The sequence below is a fragment of the Lipotes vexillifer genome, unplaced genomic scaffold (assembly GCF_000442215.2).
Source record: "Lipotes vexillifer unplaced genomic scaffold, Lipotes_vexillifer_v1.1 scaffold694, whole genome shotgun sequence".
Classification (NCBI taxonomy): domain Eukaryota; kingdom Metazoa; phylum Chordata; class Mammalia; order Artiodactyla; family Lipotidae; genus Lipotes; species Lipotes vexillifer.
In genome coordinates, this window is record NW_006775690.1 from 201992 (window position 1) to 215093 (window position 13102).

Here is a 13102-nt window from a genome sequence, read left to right on the forward strand (position 1 = left end):
CTGGATTTTTTCTACTGTACATATTGACTGAGATTTTTCTATATTTCAGGTAACATTTACTGCATTTCAGCTTCTTTTGAGAAGGCTGTTTTTTAGTTTGAGAATCTTTTCTAGCATTTTTTTCAAGTGGCACATTTGGGTTTTCATTTGAGATATTTTTATTTGTTTTTACTTTTTATTGCTTTCCCATTTTACTTTCTGAATATGATTAAACAGGCTATAACCCTCCTATATTATAATTCCCTGAATCCTGTCGCCTCTGAGCCCTGCTTAAGGTTTGGCCCTGTTTGATCATATTATTTTTTTTGCTGATGACACATGGCTTTTCATAGGTTCTTAGTGAAAAAAATGTTTATGGAGATAAAGGGAACATGATGAAGGGAGGGGACTTTGGTTTAATGTAACATAATGATGCAAAGGCAGCATCAAACTTCACAGAAAACAAATTTCCTAGTTCTAATAGGGCTTTAAATTCAAGTGTTACTAATATAAGAATTTTTTTAGAAAGTAAATAAGAAAACTATCTTCTTATAAATAAAAGTGAAATATTACCTTAAATGTAATATATTAATTTTTAAAAGTTACATGCCCATGATAAAATTTCAAATGGTACAGGCAGCCACTGTTATTTTTTTATGTACCTTCCAGAGATACTCTCTACTTTTGCCAACAAATATGTATGGATAGCCCCAGAGATTCTTTCTTTCAAGGCTGGTGATGAATACTGTCATGAATTTGAAATCTTTTGTTAGTAACTTTCTTGTTAGAAATATTATGGCTAAGAGTTTGAAATACAAGTTCTTAAGGACAGATTTTTTTCCTTAGCTGTGAATATATAGTTACTATTTATATTCTCCAGTTTGTATGATTTCATCTTTTTTCAAAGTTCAATAAAATGCCTTTTGACAATCTTACTAGACTGTGTCTGGATTTTAGGGAAGAGGTCTGGCCTAGAGATAACAATTTGGAGCTAGTCAGTCTGTGGCAGTGGTTCTCAAGTTTTAGTGCACATCATCACTTGGAGGACTTGTTATACATACGCTACTCATGTCCACCCAGTGTCCAATTCAGTAGGTCTGGGTTGGTGTCCAAGAATTGCACTTCTTACTTGTTCTCAAGTGATACTGATGCTACTCTGATTCCACACTTTGAGAACCAGAGATCTGTGCTGTTCAAACCATATGAGAGTAGATAGATTGAGTTAGCTTGGGTGTGAAAGAGCAGACAGAATTCTGAGGGCTGGGTACCTTTAATTAATGGAGGCAAGGGGTGGGGTGAGGTAGGGTGAGGTCCTTCCAGGAGAAGGAGAAAAGTTCAGGTAGTTAAATAAATTTGGAAGATCTTTTATGTTATATCACTCTCTTGAAAGTTTCAGAATATACACAAACATGGTAAAGGACTTAAGAAATTCTTGAGGAGAGAATTACATGCTTTTTTTTCCTTTTATTTTTATTAGGACTTTCCAGTGGTTGGTTGGTAGGGGGCAAACATTTCCAACATGTTTTAAAACAGTGCTTTATGGGTTTTCATTTAGTGCTGACAAAGGATGGACACAAAGCAATAAGATGTCTTAACAGAGGTCTATTAGCAAATCAGCATCAACTTCAGGACTGGGACACTTATCTTGATTTACAATCTGTTTACTCCATTCTCTTGATCACTTTTTTTTTTCCATTTTATTTTATTATTTAAAAATTTTTTTATTGGAGTACAGTTGCTTTACAATGTTGTGTTACTTTCTACTGTACAGCAAAGTGAATCAGCTGTATGTATACGTATATCCCCTCTTGTTTGGATTTCCTTCCCATTTAGGTTACCACAGAGCATTGAGTAGAGTTCCCTGTGCTGTACAGTAGGTTCTCATTAGTTATCTATTTATACATATCAGTAGTGTATATATGTCAATCCCAGTCTCCCAATTCATCCCGCCCCCCCTCCCTTTCCCCCTTGGTATCCATACGTTTGTTCTCTATGTCTGTGTCTGTATTTCTGCTTTGTAAATAAGATCGTCTATACCAGTTTTTTCAGATTCCACATATATGCGTTAATATATATTTGTTTTTCTTTTTCTGACTTCACTCTGTATGACAGTCTCTGGGTCCATCCATGTCTCTACAGATGACCCAATTTCATTCCTTTTATGGCTGAGTAATATTCCATTGTATATATGTACCACATCTTCTTTATCCATTCCTCTGTTGATGGACATTTAGGTTGTTTCCTGGCTTTTGTAAATAGCACTGCAGTGAACACTGGGGTGCATGTGTCTTCCTGAATTATGGTTTTCTACATGTTTTAAAGAACAGTTCTATATATCTGCCTTCGGAGCAGAAGGAAGGGGTTGCAGTAGAGACAGTTTACCATTTCCTGGCTGGCGGCGGGGTGGTGGGGGGAGGTGGGTGTGGCATGGAAGCTGGGGAGGTATTAGCAGTTACCAAAAGGAAAGTCATCCGGGTTTATTACAGAGAGAACGTGGTGCCAGCAAAAAGGCCCTAGAGGAGTTTCCTAATTCTGAAGTCAGTTTGCCTGTGTTTGAATTCCACCCACGTTTGAGAATCACTGACTGATCCTATTTGTATTTTTTTTTTAAGATTTATTTATTATTTATTTAATTTATTTTTGGCTGCATTGGGTCTTAGTTGCTATGTGCAGGCTTCTCTCTAGCTGTGGTGCACAGGCTCCAGGGCGCGTGGGCTGTGTAGTTTGCGGCACTTGGTCTCTCTCGTTGAGGTGCGTGAGCTCAGTGGTTGTGGCGAGCAGGCTTAGTTGCCCCGTGGCATGTGGGATCCTAGTTCCTTGACCAGGGATTGAACCAGCGTCGCCTGCATTGCAAGGCAGATTCTTTACCACTGGACCACCAGGGAAGTCCCTTGTATTTTTTTATAGATTAATGTTACACACAGTAGGTACTCAATTAATAAATTTTAACTTTCACCAAATGGTCTTTTTTGGTTTCTGGTTTGTTGATATACCACAGAATGTTTTCAGTTTTGCTAGTGCAGAGATTTATACTTTTTGTACTTATTATGTTGAATTACTCATACCTTTTTTCATTAAATTTCACAGTTGTACTCTGATATATAGTAAAAGGAGAGGGAATAAATAAAGTTTTTCTCTTTTAGTTGCTTTAGCAGATTAGGTAGGCATGAATGTCAGGAATTTGTAGCCTTCAGGCCAGGGAAATTCTTGTTTGTGTCACCATATATGGTTTCCCTATCTAGTACAGAGTTACTACCACAGGTGGCTGTTGAGCTCCTGAAATGTTACTAGTCTGAGTTGAGATGTGCTGTGAGTATAAAATACATACATACTGGATTTTGAAGACTTTGTTTGAGAAAATGTGAATATTAAATCATTAAAATATTAAACATTCATATATAATGTTTTATATGAATTACATATTGAAATGATATTTTCAAGTTATTGGATTAAATAAAATATATTATTAAAATTAATTTTACCTGTTTCTTTCTACTTTTTTAAAATGTGGCTACTAGAACATTTAAAATTACATGTGGCTTACATTTTATTTCTATTGGACAGCATGGATATGGGGGAAGAAAATTAAAATAGGAACATCCAACTTTTAATACTCTGGCATTTGTCAGTGGATGAAAGGGAAGGGAAGAGATGAACTAGATAGTGAATCATATAATGTTATGAAAAGATTAACACACATCTGTTATCTTTAAATTGCTTGGCAGTAGCAATTTGCATATGTATTCTAAAGATATAGTGGTAGAGAATCTTCTATAAATGTTAATTATAAAAATGACTTTGGAGAGAGAAAACTATTTGTTACATGTGCCCTTTCCTCAAGGAGGTGGGCCATAGTTTTTAAAAAACAAAGCAGACATTAATACTAATTTATATAGATAGGGCTTAACAGTTTGAAGAAAATGAACACGTATTATCTGATTTGATCATATTGACCTCATTTTTGGTAATTGTAGAAACAGATTTAATGTTATGCCACTAATAGGTTTACATTACAAACTGGTGTACTCAGACTGCCATCAAATGACTCGGGTAGGAGAGGACATGGTTTATATCCCAAGGGGCTCGAGTTGTACTAGTATGGTTGCCCAGTTCTTTGAAGTCTTCTGTACTGTTCTGTACTATTTAACTATTCCCCCCGATCTTTGAATACATTTAGTACTTTAGGAATAGGTCATATATTAACTGTGCCTCTGCATATGAGGCTGTGTATTTCCAGGAAGGGTATATGTACCCTAAAATGAGAAACACAGCTTCAAAGAAAGTGGAACTACATCAGATCAAGTATTTCTTGAAGGCCTCTTTTATGAGTTCTGGATATAATATAGGAGAAGATGATGCCTCTGCTTTCTTTTCTATTTTACACTACGTTTCTAACTATTCTTAATTGGAGGTTAATTCTGTTAAACAGTGTCTCCGCCCACCCCCATCACATTTACAAAATCTTTTCCTGTAAACGAGAAGACTCAAAACTATAAGGTTTATAAATCGCAACTTTTAAAAACAAAATTTTAGTTAACAGTACTTTGAGTATAGATAAAATAACCAAATACACAAAGTACTTAAATAGTTATAGTAATTACAGATCCCAGGACTTAATCTCTTTTAGCTTCAATTTCCTTACTTGTAAAATGGGACTAATATTCATCTTGGTGTTGATATATGGATTAGTAGTAATAATGGTGTTGATGATAATGACAATAGAAGCTAGGTTTTATTGCTAGACACTCTTCCAAGCCCTTATGTGGTTGGTATTATTATTATTACTCCTGTTTAATAAAAGAAGAAATTGGCTTTATTTGGAATTCAAATCCATGCACTACTGTGTTCACTGAGTTTACACATTAATGCCCTTAACCATCATGTTATTTAGCACACGGGGAACTCATTAAATGGTAGGTTAAAAATAAGCACAAAACAAGACAGCTATAACAAAAAAACTGACGGAATGGAAAAAATAACAGTTAAGCAAGAGGCTCAAAGGCCAAAATATTTGCCCAAGGCCATTCTACTCGGAGGTGAGGTAGGAAAAACTGAGATTTGAGACTAGGTCCATCTGACTCTAAAGGCAAATGATTTCATCACTTACAGCCTAGTTTACTTATCTCTGAAATGTAGAGAATATTATCTGGAGTGGTTGAGTAAATGTAACTGCCTAGTGTTAGTGTCTGACTCATAGATACTTAATGAATTTTAGTGATGATGATTAAGGTTATAGATATCTAATGGTGGTGTATCCATAACATATTCTCTTCTCCACTTTATCACTCTTGCTGTTTAAAAATACCATCTTTTTAATGATATAAAATATTCATTGATTTTTCTTCTTTTACTTCTAACTTTTTTGCTTTTTCTGCCCTTGTCAAATTTCTTTGGCTTATGACCTCCCTTTGAAATTAGATTGATGGCCAGTTACTACTGTTCTCATTAAGACTTGGGCAGTTCTTGTAGCAAATACTTGGACATTTATATTGTGCTTTTGTTTTCTATGTCTTCATACTTTTCTCTTTTAATCTCCCTCCCCACTGCCATTCACTACATTCTGTGTTTTTCACAATGGTCTTTATTCAGTAAGCAATATTTGGAGACTATGATGTATTTGGCATTGTGCTAGGTGATAGGAATACAGTGATGACAGTGATGGGTTTAACAGAGTCTTTCTCCCCACTCCAGATGACAGATATTAATTAAATAAGTGAACATGAGTGGGTTGAGTCTTACAAAAGGGTAAGTAAAGGGCAGTGCTTCTTAAAGTGTGGTTTTTGGGTCTAGCTTTATCATCACCTGGGATCTTGTGAGAGATGCAAATTCTTGGGCTTCATCCCAGACCTACTGTTTTAGCAAGCAAGCGCTCCAGGTAATGCTGCTGCGTTGTAGCACTTGAGAACTTCGGCGTAGGCTATTAGGAATTTTAACACAGGAAAGTATTCTTACCTTGTGAGGTGATGAGAGTGGTGGTTGTGGTGTGTAAGTATGAAGGTTATTCCCATGAAGCATTTTTTAAGTTCTGTTTTCTTTCATTCTTCTCCTCTTTTTTCCTTCTTTCAATGCCTGCTCCCAGCACTTCTGCTGCTTGTTTTTATGTCTGTCATCTTGAATTGTCCTGTGGTACTTAATAACTACTTTCATTCCCTGTTCCTAACATGGTCAGTTGATCAGGAAAGGACCAGATTCCTGTCAATGCCACACTGAAGTTTACCCTAGGAAAAAGCATTTCATCTTTGCTGTTTCCTGTTTCCTTCATTTCATTTCCTCTGTTTACTCCTGACTAGGATAAATTGATCAGAGGCTGCGCACCACAGCTGATTGCAGAACTCCAGGTACTTGCATTTATAACCCACTATGTCTGTGGTAGATTTGCTTTTAATGTCTAGCTGTGTCTCCCAAACTGTTATCATGGGCCTGGCACTAAACGTAATGAGCTATTGTCTTCAGGTTTTTTTTTTTTAAACTGTATTTGTTGCAGCCGTGTCTAATAAAATAGTTGGTTAAGAAGAGTGAATCTTTTCTTTCCATGCCCACTCCCGAACCCCCGCCTTTAATCTCTCTTCTTTTGCACAATTTGTAAAACTGCTTGTGGGGAGTAATGCAGTCTTTTAAACCCAAATATTTTCTTTTGTTAAATATCAGGAGAAAAAAAAAAATGGAAACAGCATGGGCCGCAGACAAAATCCTTTCTAAATATCACAGAAAATAATTTTTTAGAACTTCTGATGTTCTTTCATTGGTAAGTTTGTTTTTAATGAACGTCTGGTCTCAAGCTACTATAGGTTATTTTCTTCCTCTTAAATTATATGTTATATAAGAATGTAATTGATGTTCTGAATGATTACAGGTAGAAATGTGCATAGTTGTAAAATGGGATTTACTGTGAAAAAAATTGTTTAAACTAAAGACGGATTTCCTCTATGATTCTTTTTTTTTCTTTTTTTTAAAGGCGAATTTTAAAAATTTTATTTATTTTTTGGCTGTGTTGGGTCTTCGTTGCTGCACATGGGCTTTCTCTAGTTGCGGCATGCAGGGGCTACTCTTTGTTGCGGTGCACAGGCTTCTCATTGAGGTGGCTTCTCTTGTTGTGGAGCATGGGCTCTAGGTGCGCGGGCTGCAGTAGTTGTGGCACGCGGGCTCAGTAGTTCAATGTTTTTAATTTTTTATAAAGATTTTAATTAAGCTTCATAGTCACTAAGCAGTTTTTAAACTTAGGCTTCATGATCCTTTTGACTTCATGCTTTCAAATAGAATGATTATCTTCAAAACATGACAGATTTCAGAATCTATTAAAAATTATTTTATTCAAATTATGTTTTCCAAAGGAGAGGGTTCTGTGCTAGTTGTCTTTGAAAGTTTTCATACCATTTCAGAACCACATTTGCCGGAAATGAACATTTCAGATGGACTTGGTGTCATCTGGGCCTGAGAGACAGCAAACGATGAAGCAAAATTGTAGAAGTTGTCTAACATCTTTTGTGTGAACCGAGTAAATGAGTCAACTGAAGACACAGCAGCATTACCTACAGAAGTCTGCTGAGCCAGACTGTCGAATAATTCCACTGAAATTCCAATCTGAGCAACAGATGGAGTTCGGACAATATTCATGGCTCTAAAAGGGTTCTGGCTTCCTTCTGCAGATTTAAGACCTGAAATTTTGAAGATGGCACTTGGTTTCCCATTTGTGACAAATTCTAGGAGTTGCCATACTGGCATTCCATTTGAATCAGGATAGGAAAAGTAGACAGGCTCTAGAGCGCAGGCTCGGTAGTTGTGGCACACGGGCTTAGTTGCTCCATGGCATGCGGGATCTTCCTGGACCAGGGATTGAACCCCTGTCCCCTGCATTGGCAGGTGGATTCTTAACCACTGTGCCACCAGGGAAGTCCCACTGTGAAATTTTTTTGACATTTTAGTCTTATTTAGGGATTGGTTGGTCTGGACAATATTGTGAATTCGTGGGCTTTCTCCAGACATTTATTACTACTGTACAAATGGAAATGAAGCTAGTAAGATGAGGTAGAGAGCAGGGGAAGTGTTTTTAATGACAAGAACAAAGTCTGCCTCTGTTTGTGAATGATACACGTATTTGGCCTTCTACATTGGCCTATTTTATCCAATATCTAAAATGCCCCTGCTACAAAATATTACAGAGATTTTTAGCTTGAGTTTAGATTTTTAAAAGTATGTTGATAGTCAAGAGATGTAACAGATTGAATTTACTAAATATTCCGAAATGAAACCAAAAAAGTTATAAAATATTGTATCTGTGTAAAAATTTAAAAGCAATTAAGCATAATTACTTTTTGGTATTATTTATTTTGAAGGATGACTAGTTTGGTCTCTTGGAATTTTAGTGTTATATAACATAGATAAATCTGCATTTGTTTTGAAGATTGTTCACTTAATTTAATTTACTGAATTAAATTCTTATGTGTGCTGATGATGTGTATCTGTATGTAAACATAAATTTTTATTCTAATATGAGGCAAAAAAAATCTTGTTCTTCTTGGTTGGCTGCTAGGAAGAACATAAATAACCCTATTACTCATTAAAAAAGAAAAATTGAAAGAATTTCAAGTATTTACTTTCCTATTAAATTTAGATGGGAAGATAGACCTTCACGTTGGACTTTCACTCATGCTTAATGAGTATATGCATTAATTACTGTTAGCTTGATTCTGATTTGACTTCCTTTAAAGACTCAATTAAGGACAGTTAATTACTGTTGTTTATGTTGAATGTGGCATATTAGTTAGGAGGGTGCCAGTGCCAGATGAAAAATAATCTATTAGTATCCAGGATTCATGGTTTTTCTTAACTGTCAAACCTTAAATAAATTTTTTACTGTATTTCTTAGTCTTTCTAGTTAAAATAACAAATTAAGGATGACTGTCTTGGTGCTCCTTCTCCTACACCATGCCTACCTCATAATATTCTTCTCTTTTGTACATTGAACATTTTTTAGGCTTTATCTTAATTTGACATTATAGATTGCTCTTTCCTTTAAAGACTCCTTGAGGGAAAACTCTTTTTCCTTTGCTTCAATTATGCCACACTCTCCAAGTTTCTCCTCTGATTCTTTGAAAACTCCTTCATAATCTCTCTGCTTTATTACTTCTTTAAATGTTGGTATTCTTTATGGTCCTTTCCTAGGCCTTCTTCTCAATCTGTGTATAATTGCTCAGCAATCGCAACCACCCTCATAACTTCAGGTTCTGTTTATATGCTGATAGTTAAAAATTTTTTTATTGAGATAGATTGACATATGATAAACTGCATAAATTTGAAATGTACAATTTGACAAGTTTTGACATGTGTGTACACCCATGAAACCATCACAACAACCAAGATATTGAATATATCCATTCACCCTCAAAAGTTTACCTGTGATCCTTTGTAATTTCTCCCCCATCCAAGGCAACCACTGACCTGCTTTCTGTCACAATAGATTACTTGGCATTTTCTAGAATTTTATATAAAGGTAATCATATAGTGTGTACTCCTTAAAATCTGGCTTCATTGAGCACAGTCATTCTTCTTGTATCAGTTTCCCTCTAATCCTTTCAGATGGATTAGCCTTGGGGTGCTTCCTCTGTGCCTCCACTGGTCAATGCTTAGCTTAAATCTAGAGAGGGGACCCTTTCAGATCTCTGGATATTTTTGTGCAGCTTTCTTTTCAGAATTCGGTCCTGCCTACTCTAGCTACCTTGGCCTTGCTGGGCTCCCATATCCACTTCTTCAATTCAGGGAGATTGCTGGTCTCTGCCCAGGTTCTTTCTCACTGTGCTGCTGTCTGGAAACTCTCTCTAGGAAGTAATTGCAGAGTTTTTAGTTTTCTGTCTCTCAGGATTCATTACTGTGTGCTGATAGTTATTGTCTGAAAACCATTATTCCATGCATTTTATGTATTTGTTGTTGTTTCAAGCAGGCGGGTAAATCTGGTCTCTCTTTCTCCAACTTGGCCAGAAGTGGGTGTTGCTACTGTTAATTTATGAGTATGTATTTCCAGTGCCTGTTTTCCTCTTGAGCTTAAGACTTGTGTGCCAGTCTGTCTACTGAACATTTCTGTTTTTTTCCTAAAAATTTAGTCTTTTCTGCTAAACCTTATTGCTCTGGTGTTCCCTAACTTGTGAGTAGTATGGCCATCTGCTTAGTTTTTCCAAGTTATTGATAGGAATGTTCTGAATTACATGAGTATCTGGCATATTTCCCTGCCCCACCTCCATGTCACATCTATTCATTCACCACATGTTGTCAACTTTAGTTCCTAGATATCGTTCAGATTCATCTACTTCCCTCATATCCTCATTACTACTATACTATTTCAGGCCACCGTTATCATTCATTTGGATCACTACAGTAGCTCCTAATTAATTTATCTGCCTCCAGTATATTATTCATCTTGTTAGAGCTAGATTTCAAAACACAAATCTATTCATACAATTTTCCTCTTGGAAAAGGAGTTAGGAAGTCCAAACTCTTTAGTTAGTTCAAAACTTTCTCCATTATCAGAAGTATATTCAGATTTTGAGTTGCTTTCATTTTCCATTCTCAAGTTTTAAAATGTTTGGAAAGTAGTGATACGCAGTTAGGCATGGGGCTAGTTGGGGATGTCAGGCTGTCAGGTGTGGCACTTTAGACCAGGACACCTCAGACTTACATCTATACGAATCACCTGAGGCTTTTGTAAAATGCAGATTTTTTTTGAAGGATCTGGGGTGAGGCCTGAGATTGTGCATTTTAGCAAGATTAAATGCATTAGGAAACTAGTAGAGATGTTAAGGAACTTGAATGAAAACAGACGTGTACTTCCTTTTACTTCCTTGATTTCCCCTTCAGAGCATAGTAGCAGTACTCCACAAGCTGAAATGATTCCTTGATTGTTACCGAATGGAAAAGAAAGGACATTTAAATACTGCAGTCCCCAGTTCCCAGGTGGTAATTCCCCCACCCAAGGGGTGGTAAAGCATCACCAGAACTAGGCTTTTTGAGCAGCTTTCCATCTGCAAACTCTCCCAGAGCCTTCCTTAGTTGGTTGATTTATGGGAAAGAGGAACACTTGCCTTTTGCACAGAGGGACAAGAAGGCTGTCTTTTGAGCCATTGTCTTAGAATTATTGCCAAGCTTTGTCTGTTAAATGGGACCATATCCTCTCTTTTTAATATATTGATTACAGGTACTACCTTATTACTATTACTCTTGTTATTATTTTTGGCCATATTATAACTATTGGATTGGCTATTCCATGTCTTCCCCCTCTGCACACACCTTTGCTGGTGCTTTAGTGGAATACTATTTGTAATTAAGATAAAATTTAAATGTAGTCATATTTAAACAAACATTATTTATGCAAATAGTAGGTGCTGCCATCACGGGTAGACTTTCATCCATTATTTTAATCCCTATTGTTGTGCCAGTAAGAATGTTATTTCCCTGAGTCATAGGACTGGAAGATTCTTCCAGCATTATCACAAGGATGTTTTTGGTTTTCCCCATTTCTGTTCTTTAAGGACTGTCAATTTATTTTTGCTAATCTTTTCTTCTTGTTCTCTCTGGTTTATTGCAGCTATTCAACATGTTTGACTACTTAAATTAGACTAATTTGACAATTTGGCTCTTACAGGAAGAGTGCGTATCATTCACATAGTACCTCTAGCAGTACTTGCCTTTCTGTGATTTACCACACTAAATATAAGGATCCTTTAGAACAATTAGAGTTTTTAGGCCTAAACTAAAAGTTGCAGAATTAAATTAAGTGCCTGTTGTCTACAATTAAAATAATTTGTCAAACTAACTTTTTAAAAAATAAACTAGAATTTGAAATTTAAAAAAAGATAGAGTGATTTTTATTTTTAATAAGCACTGATATATTCAAGTGTAAAGTGTTTAAGGAGATTGAAATTGGATCAATTAAAAAAATTATCCTACTTTCTGGTAGAGAACTCTTGTTCTTCAAAGTAGATCAGTTAAGAGTTTTTAAATGATGCAATTGAAACAGGATTTCCTGCCTTTGGAATATTTAATTTAGTTCCTTTTTTGCTTAAAGCAGAAATGTGATTTCAAATACTGTACTGTGGTGGACAGATAAAGCTAACGCAATAGTGAGTAGAAAACTACCAAAGGATAATTTTAATTGAAATTCTTTGTTATTTTGTGTCTTTGCTAATAATGGAGGAAATAAATGTGAAAACTCATGATAGAACATTTTAAGTTCCTCAGAAAAGAAACTCTTTGTCAAATCCTAAATCCAATTCTTTGCTTTTAAGCCAGGTTTCCGTCCCTCACAACTAATTTAAATCCTCCCAGGAATGCACAGTGTCCCTGCCAAAGGTTTTCACATGGTGATTGATGAAAAGATTTGCTGCATTCTTTGTAAATACATTTCAGGAACAGGTTAATATAGAGGTTGGAAAATGAAGTAAGCGCATGATGGTCCATATTTTTGTCTTCTTTTATGATTGAACTCTTTCCAAAGAGCTTTTGAAAAGACATTCCCCACAGAATCACAAATCTGAAACTTTTTCATATAAAAGATTTAAAGTGACTCCTATTGAAAGTCTTTAATCTGCTCAAATATTCACATTCGTCAGGTTGTGGTCTGTATTACAAGGTATATTTAGCCAATGAGTATCTGTATTAATTAATAAATTAAATATTTAAATACCACTAATGCTCTTGAAAGGTTTTCAGGGTCTTAGCAGTTGTGAGCTTAATTGTTTTTATCTTTCCTTTCCCTTTTTCTTATTGTGATAAAATATATATAACATAAAATTTACCATGTTAACTATCTTAAAATGTACAGTTCAGTGCATTAAGTACATGTACATTGTTGTGCAACCACTTTTCATCTTCCCAAACTGAAACTCCATTAAACTGTAACTCCCTATTTCCCCTGCCTCCCTGCCCCCCACTCCTACCAGCCACCATTCTACTTTCTGTCTCTGAATTTGAGTATTTCAGGTACCTCATAGAAGGAGATTCATACTATATTTGTCCTTTTGTTGCTAGCTTATTTTATTTAGCATAGTATCTTCAAAGGTTCATCCATATTGTAGTGTGTGTCAGAAGTTCCTTATTATGAGGCTGAATAATATTCCACTGGTTATGTATACCA

The 13102-nt window shown here is 35.7% G+C and overlaps 1 protein-coding gene across 1 annotated transcript in view; it reads left to right on the plus strand.

Moving 5' to 3' along the window:
- LOC103072638 (PRKC apoptosis WT1 regulator protein) overlaps positions 1-13102 on the plus strand; it is a 101813-nt gene that overhangs the window by 30636 nt on the left and 58075 nt on the right.